Below are 15,012 nucleotides of genomic sequence, written 5' to 3' on the forward strand. Positions count from 1 at the left end.
CTGAAAGTGGGCAGGATGTGGTAAGATATGGATAGTAGCAGTGAAGCCATCCTTAAAAGTCAATAATCAGTTATCCTTTAAAGTATTTGGCATTCAGATAATACAGTGAGAAGAGTCATATTCACAGGTATTCATAAGGTTTTCTGCTTCAAGGCCACCTTCATTTTTTAAATAATCTGCCATTTATTTTACATAGCTTCTGAACTTTTTCAGCTGTTGACATTTACAACTTCTGTAACTTCAAAGTTAAGAAAACAACTTTAATATAGATTCCATGGATAGGTAAGAAGTTATTCCTACCCCTGATATAGTGTTTCAAACAGCTGATAGGATGATTCCATTATAATTATCTACAATGTATTCTCAAAATTCATTATAGCAAGGTGATTACTTAAGAAAAAAAAAAAAAAAGTTATGCAAATTCATATTTCCCTAGAACTGTTTGGATTATACTCTTCATTATACAATAAAAATTTGATCTCCTTTTCTTCCCTAGACATGGATACTCCCTTTCAAATAATGAAATCTACCTGCAACTATATGACATACTGAAAACAATCAGATTAAGGCTGCCTGTCTCTAGCTTGCTTTCTTGTGTCTAAACATTTCAGCAAGTATTTGAGATCACACAAATTAGGCTCTAGAGAGTAAACCAACAAGGTGTCAGTCTTGACAGCAATCATCCAGTTATTGTTTCATATTAATTTGCCAGAGTCATTTTTAGCACAGTCTTTTTCCTTTGTACTTAACACAAGTCCAGCTTGAAAAACATAATGGATAGAAGTAGGTGCATTTCAAGAATGCAGTACTCCTTTCAACCAATACAGCTCATGAGTTAAATATCATAACTATGAAATAAGCATTTCTGAAATAAATATAACTGAATAGAATTTCAACAGTGATGGAAGAACACCAATCCATTTTAAAATACTGTAGGATGAGCAATCACAACTCTTTCAAAGGGGGGATGGAGGGGCTAGCTCAATCCAAAGTAAATGAATTCACTGGGAGTCTTTCAAACACATACCTCAGACAAGGAGCAGAGAAGAAATCCATTTTAGAAAAGACGCTGAAAGAGCTTGATGTCCACCTGGCCAATTTCTTGTGCTGTTTGAAAAAGCAAGACGGTTCAGATTATGAACCGAGTTACATCTTTAGCATTACAACTAGTTTTGATTTGTACGTATCTAAAATAAGGGTTTCTGGTAAAACACGTGATCAGAAGAGCTGACGGGTGAGATATAGAAAGAGAAAAAGAGAGGAGGGGATCTTTTCTACCTGTAGTAAACCGCCAACCATTTGGGTAAAGCATTTAGTCTTTTAAAGCAGAGCTTCTCTATGGGAAGGAAAACTGTATGCTTCTGCAACACTGGGGCTTGACTATAGCATTGCTTGCTTCAGTTCTTAGTATATTTTTCATATGAAGGAACAATATGACCTCTTTTACTTCTAAATAGTTCTTGAATAACAATAATTTTTTAAAAAAGAACATAAAAGTCCAATCTGACAAAAATTCAAAAACATAATTACAATGATACGCAACTTGTAATAGAATACTGTGCCATCATCTGACTTGACTACAGCTTTTAAAACATTTCTAAACCACCAAACTGGATTTCCTCCTTAATTATATGCTCAGCATTAACTACAAAGAAAAAAAGCCAGGAGGAACACCCCATATGGGCAGCTAACATAAATGAACTAAGTCTAGGATTTAACATCCTGCTGGCTTACCTGCTAAAACAGGAATTACAAATGTATTAGCAGAAAGACAAAAATAACCTAAGAGATAGTGGTGGTAAAATGCTCTCTAACACTTTTCCAGAATCCCAGTTCCAAAAGATTAAAAAGTATTCATAAATTACTGCACTTACACAGGGGGAAAAGCAAACAAACCAAAAAGCCACAGTGCTTCTTGCTCTGAGACTCACTGTATATTACCTAATGCTATCAAATAGCAGACAAAAACAAAATTAGAAAAAAAAAATAAAATTAAAAAAGAGAAAGAGAAGGGAAAAGAAACAGAGCGAAACAAAGAGAAAGAGATAGAAAGACAAAGGAAGAAAGAGAAAGAGAGAAAGAAAGAAACAGAAAGAAAGAAGGTGGGATGAGTGGAGGGTGAAGAGAGAATGGGAGACAAGGGTAAAAAATAATGATAATAATTATGGGGGAAAAAAGATACCATGAACTGAAAGGACAGCACCATCTACCGGCAAAAGAGACGAACTGACTCTTACAAGCAGCTTTGTAAAGGTAGGTAATATTTGAGCTTCAGAATCTACAGTTCTGTGTTCCTTCGGCAAGGAACAAAGGGCAAGAGTTGTGCTGAGAAGTAGATTTCATCAACCATTGTTAAACGGGTAAAAATACTCATCAATTTTAATTTCCTTTCTGTTAATTATTTGCCTCTGAAACATGTGAGGGAAATAGTTTGGGTATGGGTATGCCATTACAAAAGCACCAGAAACCTTTCCAGGTCATTCCTTGCCACTACTAAATGCTACTTATGCTAGATTGTGTTACACGTCTCCACTGACTATTGCTGGTAGATCCAACGTGTTTAGTCATGGGTTCAAGACATTAAAAAAAAAAAAAAAAAAAAAAAAAAAAAGGGTTCTCGAGCCAGTCATATGATATTTCTATCTACTACTGTATTAGTGACAACATTGCCGAAATTGCAGCCTGGTACATAGTTGCTGTGTCAGATCTGTGCATCCAAATGTTCTCAGCTAACAGCTGGGCAGCCAAATCTGGAACCTAGACAAAAAATGTTGTTTTTTAAAATTCAGACTGGTAAGAAAAAGGAAGTGCTAATACAATAAAGTGCAGCTGCACAGGATCAGCCTCCGTTTCAGGCTAAATCAGATAGCATTTCTACATTTGATTTCTTGACAAAAAGAAAGGAAGACAGAAAGAAGAAATACAGTGAAATTAAAAAAGGGGGGAGGTGGGGGAATGGAATTGGGATGGCCATTAGCAAACACTTGAAATCCAGTTTAACTCAAGTTGGGAGAAGATAGATGCAGCACAGTAGGAAATTGGGCACTGGGAAGTCAATGGAAAGGTGAGAAGTGCACAGAAAAAGGGCCAAAAATAATACTGCATTCTTCTCATTACATAACATTTTTTGAAAGTAAAGATATTTAAAAATAAACCAAATTAGTTCTTTAAAACAACAAGGCTGTCATCTGCAATATAACAGGTATTTTATTTATTAACCTGAAATTCAGCGACCCAGGCAGTTATAGTGAGTATAACCCCCTAGATGCAATTCCAATATTTTTCTGACTTGTGTTTATTTTGTTGTTGTTGTTTTGGTTTATTATTAATATATTTGTACATCATGAGGTTTTTATTTCCTACCTTTTGCTTGAATCTAAATTTTGCAAATTTTTCTAACTCTAAGTGGTGGCCTGAATTCACTGGCTCTTAATAACAAGCACTTGGATTCTCACAGTATAGTACCTAATCTGCAAGAATTTATCAACAGAGATGCTGTTCCACAAAGAACATCAAAGTTTATCTCTTAAATGGTAAAATATGTTCTGTACAAATACTACAGTAATTAAAAGAAAGCAATCTTATAACACTAAATAAATAGTTAAAAAACATACTTACAAACACTAATATTCAAACACTGAGGGGAAAAAAAGTATATAACCTACATCTCCAACAGCAGGTTAGACAGAAAAATTGTTGGTTTTGAAAAGGTTAACAAACAGAAAAAAAGTGGGGGATTGACTTTGTTTGGGAGTATTTCCCATGTCCCCCACCTCATCCCCCCAGGTAAACTTTAGATGTGCTATGAAAAGTATGCACAGGACAAAACCAAGCAATAAACAACCATGCAAAATCTCTCCTTAAAATGTGCCCAAGCACTGATCTAGAAAGACTTGACATGCTTTCCAGTACTGCTGCCATGATCACCAGTTCTGAATTCAGCTATTATGCAGTTACCACTGATAGGCTGCTAAAGAGCACAGGCATTTCCCCCACTACAAACACAGTGTAATTCTATGACCTTAAAGTAGAAAAACCTATAATCTAGGAATTATTAGCTGGTATCATGCTGTTGAATTGTATAATGCTTAGGTGTAACTTTGAAAGCTGAATTATTATTATTTTTTATACACTTGCAAAGATCTTCAGGATTATGAAAAGCATTTGAAGGTGACAAATTACTTCTCAGTGATATTAACATCCCTCATACTGAAATACTAAACAGATGTTTTATTCCAACTGACAATTGACAGGAGTATTTCTGTTCATGGAAGACATTTCTGAGAATGACAAACTGCCAAGCATTTATAAATTTATCCCTATGTTAAAAGGCAAGAGTTAGCCCCCAGCTTGACATTTTAATAGAAATTCCTCCAGTCTCATCTATACTCTGGTTGTACCTTACATATTACAGGAACAGCTCCTGCAAAATGTTCCAGTTTGAAACACTGTAAAATAAAATAGTAAACTAGAATCTGGACAACTTGGACAATAAACACAATATAGTAAAAATCTTTTAGCCTACAGGTTTCGTCCTGAACATAACTCTGAACATAGTAAATTTATCCCCAGTTTAGTAGTAATTTAGTGTATGATGAAAGCATACAATGTTCAGTAGTCCTAAAAGATCCTTATTTAAGCATCATTAGAGATATAGCATAGGATGCTTATTATAACAACTGACTTACAGAAATCTCCAAGTAACACTTAGAGAATACTTAATGTTGTCTTTTTTTAGTAGCCTTTCCTATAGCTCAGATTTCAGGGGATGCACTGGTATAACCAGGTGCTCAAGTTCTGCTCTACCAGTAAACAGTATCAAGAAAATTCATTCATAAGGTTTGTCAATATTTTAAAAGCTCCTCTGGTGACTCCTGAAACTACAAGTCATCTGATGATGGGCTCAGAAAGAACCATAAGATTTTATCAACATAACAGTAACAGCTGAAGAGCTAAATCCTTTGACTGCTTACATTTTTAATGTTCTAAACTTATACATCACACCACAGTTGTAAGAAACAAAAATGTAAAGATTTCTCAATCACAGTAGCTGCTTCAATGCAAAGATAAAGAGAAACAATCTTCCTACCCCCTACCCCCAAAAATTCAACTTGAATTTTCACTGTTGAAACAAATAAGAAATTTTTTATAGCTTGTAAAAGAAAATAATTTCTAAATCAAGGAAATCTACAATAGTTGCATTTACTTCATAAATCTTTGACCTCCTGTGTCCAGTAAAAACTTATTCCATCTTGGATGCAGTAGGAGCAATCACTTTAATGGCTGAAGTGACAACCCAACAGACCCAAAGAAGATCCTATATTTGTCCTGCAGACAGGAGACATCATTGTCAGGTAAATTTATCCCAGCCTTGAGTTTTCAATCTTGCAGATTTCAGTGTCTGCAGAATCTGCTGAATTTCCTCAATGGAAACTGTGGTTCACATATCCTCAATGCAAACCCTGATCTGGTCTACTACTATCTTTGTCTCAAGAATTACTATGCAAATATTTAAAGGGAACCACTGAAGAAAAGCTCGTTAATTTTTGGTGCAGCTGCCACAAACTTCCCAACATTGGTAATCATGAGACACTTGGAGACTTGGATTTTCTTCCTTGTTTGAAAAGATCCATTTAGAAGTCCTTCTTTGGTTATCATCCACAGCACAGTTTCTTTATAATTTATAATTTACAAATTTATAATGAATTCCAGCTTAAAATAAAAGAATGGAGTTCTGTTTGGGACTACCTTGCTTCAACTTGTGTGCTGCAAGTAATAGTTATTTATAATCTGAAGAAATATTTTATATTAACTTTCAATAGCTTAGGTGTTCAACTATGAAAACAACAATGCAAAAGAGCACACTCTATATGCACAATTAATAAAGGGCTAAGAGCAATATTTTCTCAAATGACAATGTCTGAAGAAAAGTTAACTTCTCAATGCATTAAGAAATCTCCCTCGACTCTTCACAGTGTCTCTTTCTAGTTGTTCTAGGAATACATTTTGCAAAATTTTTTGGGGGTAATGGAGTAATCCATCTAACCCTATAATGAATAGGCCCTCCAACATCCTCCATGGAAAAGCAGGTGTTAAAGTCTCCTAAGTGTTTGCAGAAGGAACAGAACATATCTACAAGCTGGTATCTTCAGAATATATAAACTGAGCCAAATTCTACAGCAACTGATTTTTGTTACATATGGAACATTTCTCCCTACTAAATTTAAAGAAAAGTTGGCACTTTTGGACAATGAAATATTGGAATTTCTGAGAACTCTGTCTTACATGGAAAGCTTGTATGTTGCATTATTATCAACTCAAATTTAGATGTTATTTAAGATAAACACTGTTCTTAGCAGTCTTCCTTTTTCAACTTAGCACTAATAGCATGTTTATCATCACTATGTATATATTTGTATACTAACCACTCAGTGAAAGACAGTAGATACAATCTGCAATATAAATATATTTATGGAAACTAAGTCTAATGGGCACTCCTATATTTTGCTTACACTGGACCATAAAAACTGGTATTTTCATTGTTTATGTTACACACGTTATTCTAAAATAATTCAATTTACACACTTCCATATGGCTTCCTCAGTTCTAGTGGAATTTTCAGGGTTGTTTAGAGAGCACAGACAGTCCTTTGTAGATTAGAAAACAACAGTACTGTGAATAAAAGTGGTGAGAGAAGTTTGCCAGAAACTGAAATGTGTATATTGTGATGTGAAGCAATGTAATGAAAACTAAAAGCAAGATACTGATGTAGGCATTGACTGGACAACTCTACTAAACCACAGGAAAATACCAGGAGGTATTGGTATATGGTTCAAATTCTGCATATTCATAACATACTTTACAAATCAGATTCCATTTCTCTGCCCTAAAATGACATACCAAAACATAGTAATATATAACTCACAGAATGGATTAGGCTGGAAAGGCCTTAAAGTTCACCTTGTTCCAGCCCACCTGCTGTGGGCAGGGTTGCCAGCCACTAAATCAGGCACTAGATCATGCTGCCCAGGTACCCCTTACAACCCCAGCCTTGAACACCTCCAGGGATGATGAGACATGCACAGTTTCTCTGTGCCAATGCCTCACCACCCTCTTGAGTAAATAATTTCTTCTTAACATCTAACCTAAATCTTTTTGCATTTAAAGCCATTCCTCTTTACCCTGTCACTATTAGGCCATGTAAAAAACCTACTTTTAAACTTAAAAACCCTTGAAAATCTTCTGCTTATAAGTTTCCTTCAAATACAGTAATATATAAATATATATAGGAAACACTGTTTTCTTACACTTTGTATCCCAGGTCCAACAACTGCAGTTTTCTGTGCTGAGAGACACTTTGCTTATTTTGCTATGAACGACAGTGAAGAAAATAAAGGTAACGTTTCCAGAAAACCACCATACACTTAAAGAGAATAAGGTTGTTTGTTTTAATTACTGTTGAATAGACAGGTTATTAATACTCTTTAATCCAGGAAGAAAGACTTGAAGTTCCCACTCTTGAAACTGGACAGAACAGTGTACCTAAATATAATAGCACAACTCATTTAGAACATTTTGTAATGAAAAAAAGAAAAGAGAAAAAAGTGAAGTATACTATTACTGCTGCCAAGCAGTTTTCTTCAAAGCTCCTATACTACAGTATTATTTTGAGAGTTTTTCTGCAAAATATGCTTCTATATTTTGAACTATAAAATAATGCTTATAAAATGCTAAAATGTCATACATTGCATTGAAGGGGAGGTGATTTTAAGATATCAAAAACATATTGCATATGAAATTAAATTCTATCAGTTATTTCTAGAACAGTGTGATGAACCACTAGTTTCCAAGAGAAAAGGGGAGGGAAGGAGGGAGGATGGGGGGAGTAAGGGGTGAATGCATTTAAACAAATTCCATTGTTCCCATCAAAATTTTATAATTGTGTATAACATATTGATATTCAAAACTTATTTTGAGGAAAATACATTAGTATTTATTCCTTGAATGAATAATTACCTACTAGACATAACAATTCTGTGAATACCATATACTCAATAGATAATAATTTTGTAATTTTTTTATGTTCTGCTCTGAATCCCATTAACAAAAAAAGAATGACGTTTGAATTGAATTACGTTAATACATTCAGTAGAGTCTTGTTAGAAAGCTGCTAAATATAACTGATTGATGTACATATTGACCAAAGTGCATCTCAGGTATTTTTAGTATTTGGGGATTCGTTAATGTCTCTTAAATTTGTAGTATTTAATTATAACAGATTGACAACTGCCATGAAGTAGATTGCAGTAACAGGGCAGAAAAGAAGTTGCTGTCCAAGGTACTGCACAGAAACGTGAGTTTTCTAATTATTCTTTCCCATAAATTATAATTTATTAAATGCTAATTTTCCATAGCTAGCAAGCTTGCCTTGTAGAAATTCCCTACATGATACTGCAGCATCAGTGCTATGCTGTTACTTTCCAGGGCCTCTTCTGCTGCATTCGAGTATAATCACACGTTCCAGCACCTGACAGTCCCCTGCCTGTGTAATTCATTTGATGAAAAATCTGTTCTGTGTTTTATTACAGACTCCTTTTCAACTGTGAAGAAATGCATTTAAAATAATCTTTGAATTCTACATGGTGTCTGTAAAAAAGCTACACTCTAATGCAAATACTGTTAAGGCATTCTGCAGAGCAGCCACCTAATGCAATTTTATCTGCAGTATTCACCTTAGATATTTCAGAAGCATATTGATTCATGTATTAAAGCAGTAAATAGGAAATAGAATCCTGGATATTATTGCCTCCTTCAAGAAATAATTAGAGTACGAGAAAATCTAATTTCTTTTTTGCTTTTTTTCTGTTTTGTCTAGTGAAAGAAGAGTATTTGTACTTTAAAGGGTAAAACAAAGCAATAGCCAAGAACTGCAGTAAACCTCTCAGAGCTAATAGCTATATCCAATAATGCTTCCAAACACCACACTCAGGCAAATGGATTTAATTCACTGCTTAATCAGTCAAATCAACAATAATCCCCATACGGTTAGAAAATATGTTTGTTAAACAAATCCAGTTTATGATTTATTCATTTGTAAAGTGTCTTAAAGCTGAGATGCCTAAAAGAGCTAGTCTGATAATTTAATCATGCTGACAGACTGGTTTTACCTAGCAATTCTCTCTGCAATTCACAGAATGGCTGACATATCTGCATAGAAAAAATAGAACAGTAACCATTTAAATCATGCAAAAACATTTACCCAAGAAGATGTAGCAAAGATCAGGATCCAGCTTCCAGACCCCATGAAGCATGAAGCTGAGGAAGCAATCCACTAGCTTGCTCAGGCCAGCAGTGTCTCTCCTACACTTGACCTAGACTGCCTTACATAATGAGGAATCAGTGCTGTATCCTGTGTGGAGGAGCAAGCTGAATGTCATCACTGGCAGAAGTAGGGAGAACTGGCAGCAGGCAGGCTGGTAGTTAGCATGGAGATCACGAAGTCTGCTTTCCCCGAGTGCTCTGGGCGAAAACAGAAGACCAGCTCAGAAATACTGGTGTCATTCCTCCCCTGGAACGAATGACCGGAAGGAGTGTGGGTGTTACAAACCTAAGGCAGACTGCAAGTGCAAAAGCTGCATCTGTACTTGCTATCAAGGTAACAGAGTTCCTGTCACACTGTCTGCAGGACTGCATAGCTACAGCTAATTGGAGAGCAACAGCACAGCAAAATAAGAAAGGAGATACACAGACTACTGCTGCGTACATTTTTCTATATAATACCCATTGTGGTGAGTAAAAGAAAAGCAATGGTATGAGATAAAGTACCGGGATTAATTTCCAATAAGAAGTACTGTTCCTTTAAATAAATCTTACTGCTTGCAAGTTCATTTCTGGGAAAAGAACCATTTGTTCTCAGGTGGAGCTGCAGAGGTTAAACAGATTACATTACAGAGATTTTAATATTTTCAGGAAAATGATGGGTAAGATACATTTCTCTTTATGAATTTTTTTTTGTTGTTGTTGTTACTTTTGACGCAGTACTTTTTTCTATTCTGTGGGGGAGAAGCTCTGGGGCATTTCCTAGTTTATTCCTGTTTGTAACTTAACAGCACTTTCTCTGAGCTGGGCATGAGAAAAATATACCCAGGCTTACCCAGCAGATAGAAACCTACACAATCTTCTTCAGAAAAAGCAGCTTTGTTTTACTTAAAATCACTGCCTATAACTCATATTCCATATTTTATTTTAATACTTTAATTGCAGTTAAAGTACCTTAAATACTGATAATTCATTTTTAAAAAATTGTTCTTGAATGAGTATTTTGAATAGTATAGTTTGTCCTTGTAAAAGAAGGATTTTTACTACAACAGTACAACTTAAGTTTCTCAGTTATATTTTAGATCAAAAGTAATAGAAACTGGATGCAAACTTCTAATGTCAATATGGCGTTAACAATTAAGATATCAATTGAGGAATAAAAGAAAGTATCTCTTAATAAAACTTAATTTTTTATGTAAGGATTATTAAGGAAGTACAAAAATACTTACGAAAAGTATTTTCTATGAAAAAGTGTTTATGAAAGCAAATTTGATGCTCCTTCAGCTTTAAATTAAACGTGTTTGAGATGAATATGTGAAGTCATGGATGTACATAATTTTCAGTGTAACCCTTTAAGTAACTATGGGCTTCATTAAATACAAGAAAAAGTCGGAACTCAGTAATAACACCCCACCAATATCAAAGGACAGACAGGCAATCGAGTCCATTCTTTTCCAGTCAACTACATTTTAACCAAGTTTTTAAAAAATACAAATTAATTGTATCCTTTTATAAATAACTGGAGGACAAAGTGGTTGACTGGAATAGAATGGACTGGATTGCCCTTCATGCAAGGACAGATGTAAACATAAATGTTTGAGATCTGAATATGTAAGGAATGCAAAACAAATTAGACTGCTTTGCTACTGCAGATACCGGTACTGAAGTTCCACAGAAGACTGTAAGTCTATGAAACAAGTTGAGGAATTTTTCATTTTGTAAAATTTGTCAGAAGTTAACAATGCTTATTGCTAAACTGTCCTTACTAAGTTTACTTCCACAGGGTTCTTTCCATGCAGAAATGAGGGAAGCAGTATCTCACAGACATTTCTGCCAACAACCTTGAGTAAACAGGATGCTTTTTTTAAGATACTTTGCTCTTAAGATGCTCTGTGTATAAATAAATCATTACTTGAGGTTTGCTCATACTAAGATAGATTCCATTTGGGATTTGATGAAACGTTACAGTGCACTGGTATCACTTACTGGAGAGACTTCTACAATAGCTTGAGTTGCAGGGGCCGTTTGGTTTTTTTTTGGGTTGGTTTTTTTTTTTTTCCTTCTTGTTTCCCCTCCATTCTTCCCTAAATTTGCTTTCTTTTCTCAAAATATTTACTTCCTTGTGTTACTGAACAACTTTCCTAAGTGACTGATGCAGTCATGTAAACAGTGGCCCACAGTCTTCAAAAAAGCAAACCCAGTAACATTATAGGGCCCTGTATTTAGACCTGATCTCATGTAGTCTTATCAATGGATTGTTTTTTCCCATATATTATTACTATTATTATTATTATCCCAGTCTCACTCAAGACTCTGGATATTTTAATGCACGTGCTACCTCACTTAGCAAAAGCAATAAATGGATATCTTTTTTTTTTTTTAAAAAAAAAAAAGGTAGTAAAATTTTTACATTTGTTTCTTTGAGGAGGAGGTATTAGTTCCTAACAGCTCAAGACAATTAACAGCATTCTAAATTTACATTTATTTTTTACCATTTGACTCAGCCATCTCACAATAAGGATTAATGGTGGACTAGTCAAAGATTCTTCTCCTTTACTTGCTTAAATGTTCTGTTGTGTCTCACTGATACCAGTATCTGAAGAGCCAGAAGTACAATTCTAAAATACTCCTCTTTCATTCTTAGATGGTAACTTACCATCCTTACAAGTGCATTAGAGAGCATCATAATAAGTAGTAATATTTCTGAACAAGTATTTTATGTTTTACATGTATAGTGTTTCAATATTTTCATATCTCCTTTCTTTACTACTCTACATGCTTGGTGTTCTATATCTTTTAAAAAGGTACCTGGCTTTCCATCAGATACTCTGGTGTACCATCAGCACTGGTAGGTGAAATATGAATTCTAAAATTCTGTGGATATTCCTCATATAGGTATCACTGATAATGCAGTTTTCTACAGATGTAAAATTTCTGATAAATATTATAGATAATTCTATTAAAAAAAAATCTGAAAAATATATATAACCCAAATAAGCACAAAAATTTTTTAAATTCACTTTTATGAACATTGAGTAGATCAAGGTCACAGTAATCTTAACAGTCATACTGTTCTTTGACTTCTGCCTATTTAACCTCTGAGAGAAGACGTGTATATGGGTTTCTCTTACAGTTCAAATACTCTCATGTCTAGGGTTTGAGCTTAGCAGCAGAGTATATGTTAGCCTTAGAAAGCATTTGAACTTTGTTTAATCTAAAGAAAATTCAGAAACTATTAGAATACTTTGTTAAATGAGTTTTTCTTGTCAGAATAAGTTTTTATTTGGTTACTCTTAGTTGATTTACTGAATAATACCTCCATTTAACTAAACCTTGAAATGAAAACAAAGTAATTTGTGTCATCTTCAATAGTATTTTGAAACTTAAAGGACAAGCAGTCATGAATTTCTATGTTATTTTTGAAAAGATAAATTATTTTGCTTATCTTGCTCATCTTTCTGACACAGCTGTCTCTTTTTCATTCTCTCATGTGAAAGTAAAGGGAACGTCCTTGTGAGTGACTGGATTGCTGTCATGCAGAGGAAAAAAAACACCTCAACAATAAATTGACAAAAGCAGTACATAAATAGCCATATGTTTTAACAATAATGATTGAATATGTTAGTCTCTTGGACTTTCCAACACTCCCTCAAACAAGGAGATGTCCCAAAAATCTGCTACAGAAATCCCCCTCTTCTCAACCACTTCTAGCATGTTATTCTTCAAGATTCGACTATAGCTATACTCAAATCACTAACTGAAAGTCAGTGAGGAAAAACACTTTTCCTTTTTTTTCCAGGTCATCTCAGATGGGTTCAGCAAACTCTAACTTCTATGGCATTTCAATGATATAAAATTATTTACTGCATATTTACTTCTTCAGTGTATTTTTACTGAAAGCTGCTGTAAAGTGACCCTGAGAAAACAAGTTACTACTCTTTATCCTTCAGTCATTGGATGGGCACCTACTATAGCCCTACCAAAGACCACAAACCTCCTGGAAAAAGTACTTCAGTTTACATCATCTTTGAGCCTTGCACAACTCAAATTTTGGTGTCCGGAGGTGGAAGCAAAGCAATGCAAATCTATCAGCTCTCTTGCCTCAGACTAAAGTGAACTGAAAGCTCAAAGGTCTAAACGGAGTTACTCGAGAAGGAGATTGACCTCTGTCCCACAGGAAATTTAAGGAATTCTATGGTATACTCAAACAGTAACATTAATAGAACACTCTTCCTATAACCACAGCTCTGTGGTCTCAAAACTTTCTCAAGGACTTCTATTGTGATTTACTAGCTTCCTGGAAACAGTGTGTTTCCCACTAAACTTTCCACATACTCTTCTCCAAGACTTAGAAAGCAGGATCAAGTCATTATTTTTATCACCTTTTAAACATAAGACATTTGTGAGGACATTAACTATGTGGTAGCTGCTCCCCTTACCCTAAACCAGGTTACTCTGATACTCAAAGGGAGCTACAGACATTTTCCTTCCACATCTCCTCACCCTACCTTCTGTTACTCAGAGTCTGCTACAGTGGTAAGGCCAGTCTGGAACTAGAATATTATGTTTAAGTCTGTCATTGCTGAAAGACAGGCTTAAGTATTTTCAATAAGAACAAAGAAGTAAATGCTAATTTCTAGTGACTTTATTCAGTCACAGCTACTTTCAGATAGCTACATTATTTTCAGCAAAATAAAAAGGTGAAAAATACAAAAGGAACAATGTTTCAGAGAACTCCAGGCCTCGTGGGCAAGGAAAATTAATCTGAGCTTCAGTCCACCAGACTGAGCCCACTTACTCCACTAATGAAACCAAAGATTTATTTGTATTGACAGAAATCGGGAGGAGATGAAATAGTTGGGTGACAGAGTGGAAGAAATCCTGCTAATGCTTTGTAGGGCAAGTGACTGCATGGTGAAAGGCACAAAGATGTCCTGCATTGTGGGAGAAGGGAAATGCTCTTGAAAACCTTTCTTTGCTCATTGGAGCTGCGGCCCCGAGACTTGCAATCTCTTCAGAGCTGAGTTCATGAACAGCTGTTACAGCTGACTTATTCCCACTGTTCCTTTAGAGTACAGATGTATTCCAAAAAACTATCTGATCTCCAGGGGCTAATTTGTACCACCTCAAAGGAATTAATAGAAAAAGAAATAAACAGAATACAACTGACTAATCTATGCATCAGGAAGAAATTCTTTGATTAAAGTCATCTTAAAGAAGAACTGTCTTTATAAATCATAGGAAAATATTCTTCTAAGATGAAAGGAATAGAGAAATCACTAATCTACAAATTCCAAAGTGGAAATGAACAGCTTAAATCATATTTACTTTGAAAATGCCTATATCAGGGGTATGTCCTTTTGTACTACACTGTTCCAAATTTCTTTGTAATAAACAGCATTTTACAAGGTGAGTTTATCTATAGTGACCTGCTGGCTGTTAAGTTATATTATTTCATTGTCAGACATGCTGAGAAGTCCCAGCAAAGTATATTATCCTGCAGTCATATGTGTATCTTGATTTTCTCTTTGGCAAATTAATAATTCTGTCCTTAATTCTGGATCAGCTTCATTAACAGCCCTTCAAAACACTTTAGTATCTCTCATAAGACGTTAGTAAAACTCTAAAATCTTTCTTGCAGTCCCCTCATGATGTTTTTTGCCTTTTGTTCATCAGTGCAATACATCTCAACTG

General features: G+C 34.9%; 1 protein-coding gene and 1 long non-coding RNA gene across 12 annotated transcripts in view; one reads left to right on the forward strand and one right to left on the reverse strand.

The window, feature by feature from the left end:
- LOC107316752 (sodium channel protein type 1 subunit alpha) overlaps positions 1 to 9,699 on the reverse strand; it is a 77,080-nt gene extending 67,381 nt beyond the window's left edge. For 10 of the 11 annotated variants that reach the window (XR_014947923.1, XR_014947925.1, XR_014947924.1 and 7 more), the window contains exons 1-2: positions 9,260 to 9,669; positions 1,028 to 1,107 (exon numbers count right to left, since the gene is read on the reverse strand). The gene's annotated coding sequence lies outside the window, so the exon portion shown is untranslated. Of the gene's footprint in view, positions 1 to 1,027; positions 1,108 to 9,259 lie in introns of all 11 variants that reach the window. The other variant, XM_085552389.1, reaches the window with a different exon arrangement.
- The window catches only part of LOC107316754 (uncharacterized), a 38,276-nt gene continuing 32,727 nt past the window's right edge, over positions 9,464 to 15,012 (forward strand). The window contains exon 1 of the long non-coding RNA XR_004307998.2: positions 9,464 to 9,788. This is a non-coding gene — a long non-coding RNA (uncharacterized LOC107316754). The remainder of the gene's footprint in view (positions 9,789 to 15,012) is intronic.

This window comes from Coturnix japonica, chromosome 7 (genome assembly GCF_054131305.1).
Source record: "Coturnix japonica strain WE chromosome 7, WE-NBRP24, whole genome shotgun sequence".
Taxonomy (NCBI): domain Eukaryota; kingdom Metazoa; phylum Chordata; class Aves; order Galliformes; family Phasianidae; genus Coturnix; species Coturnix japonica.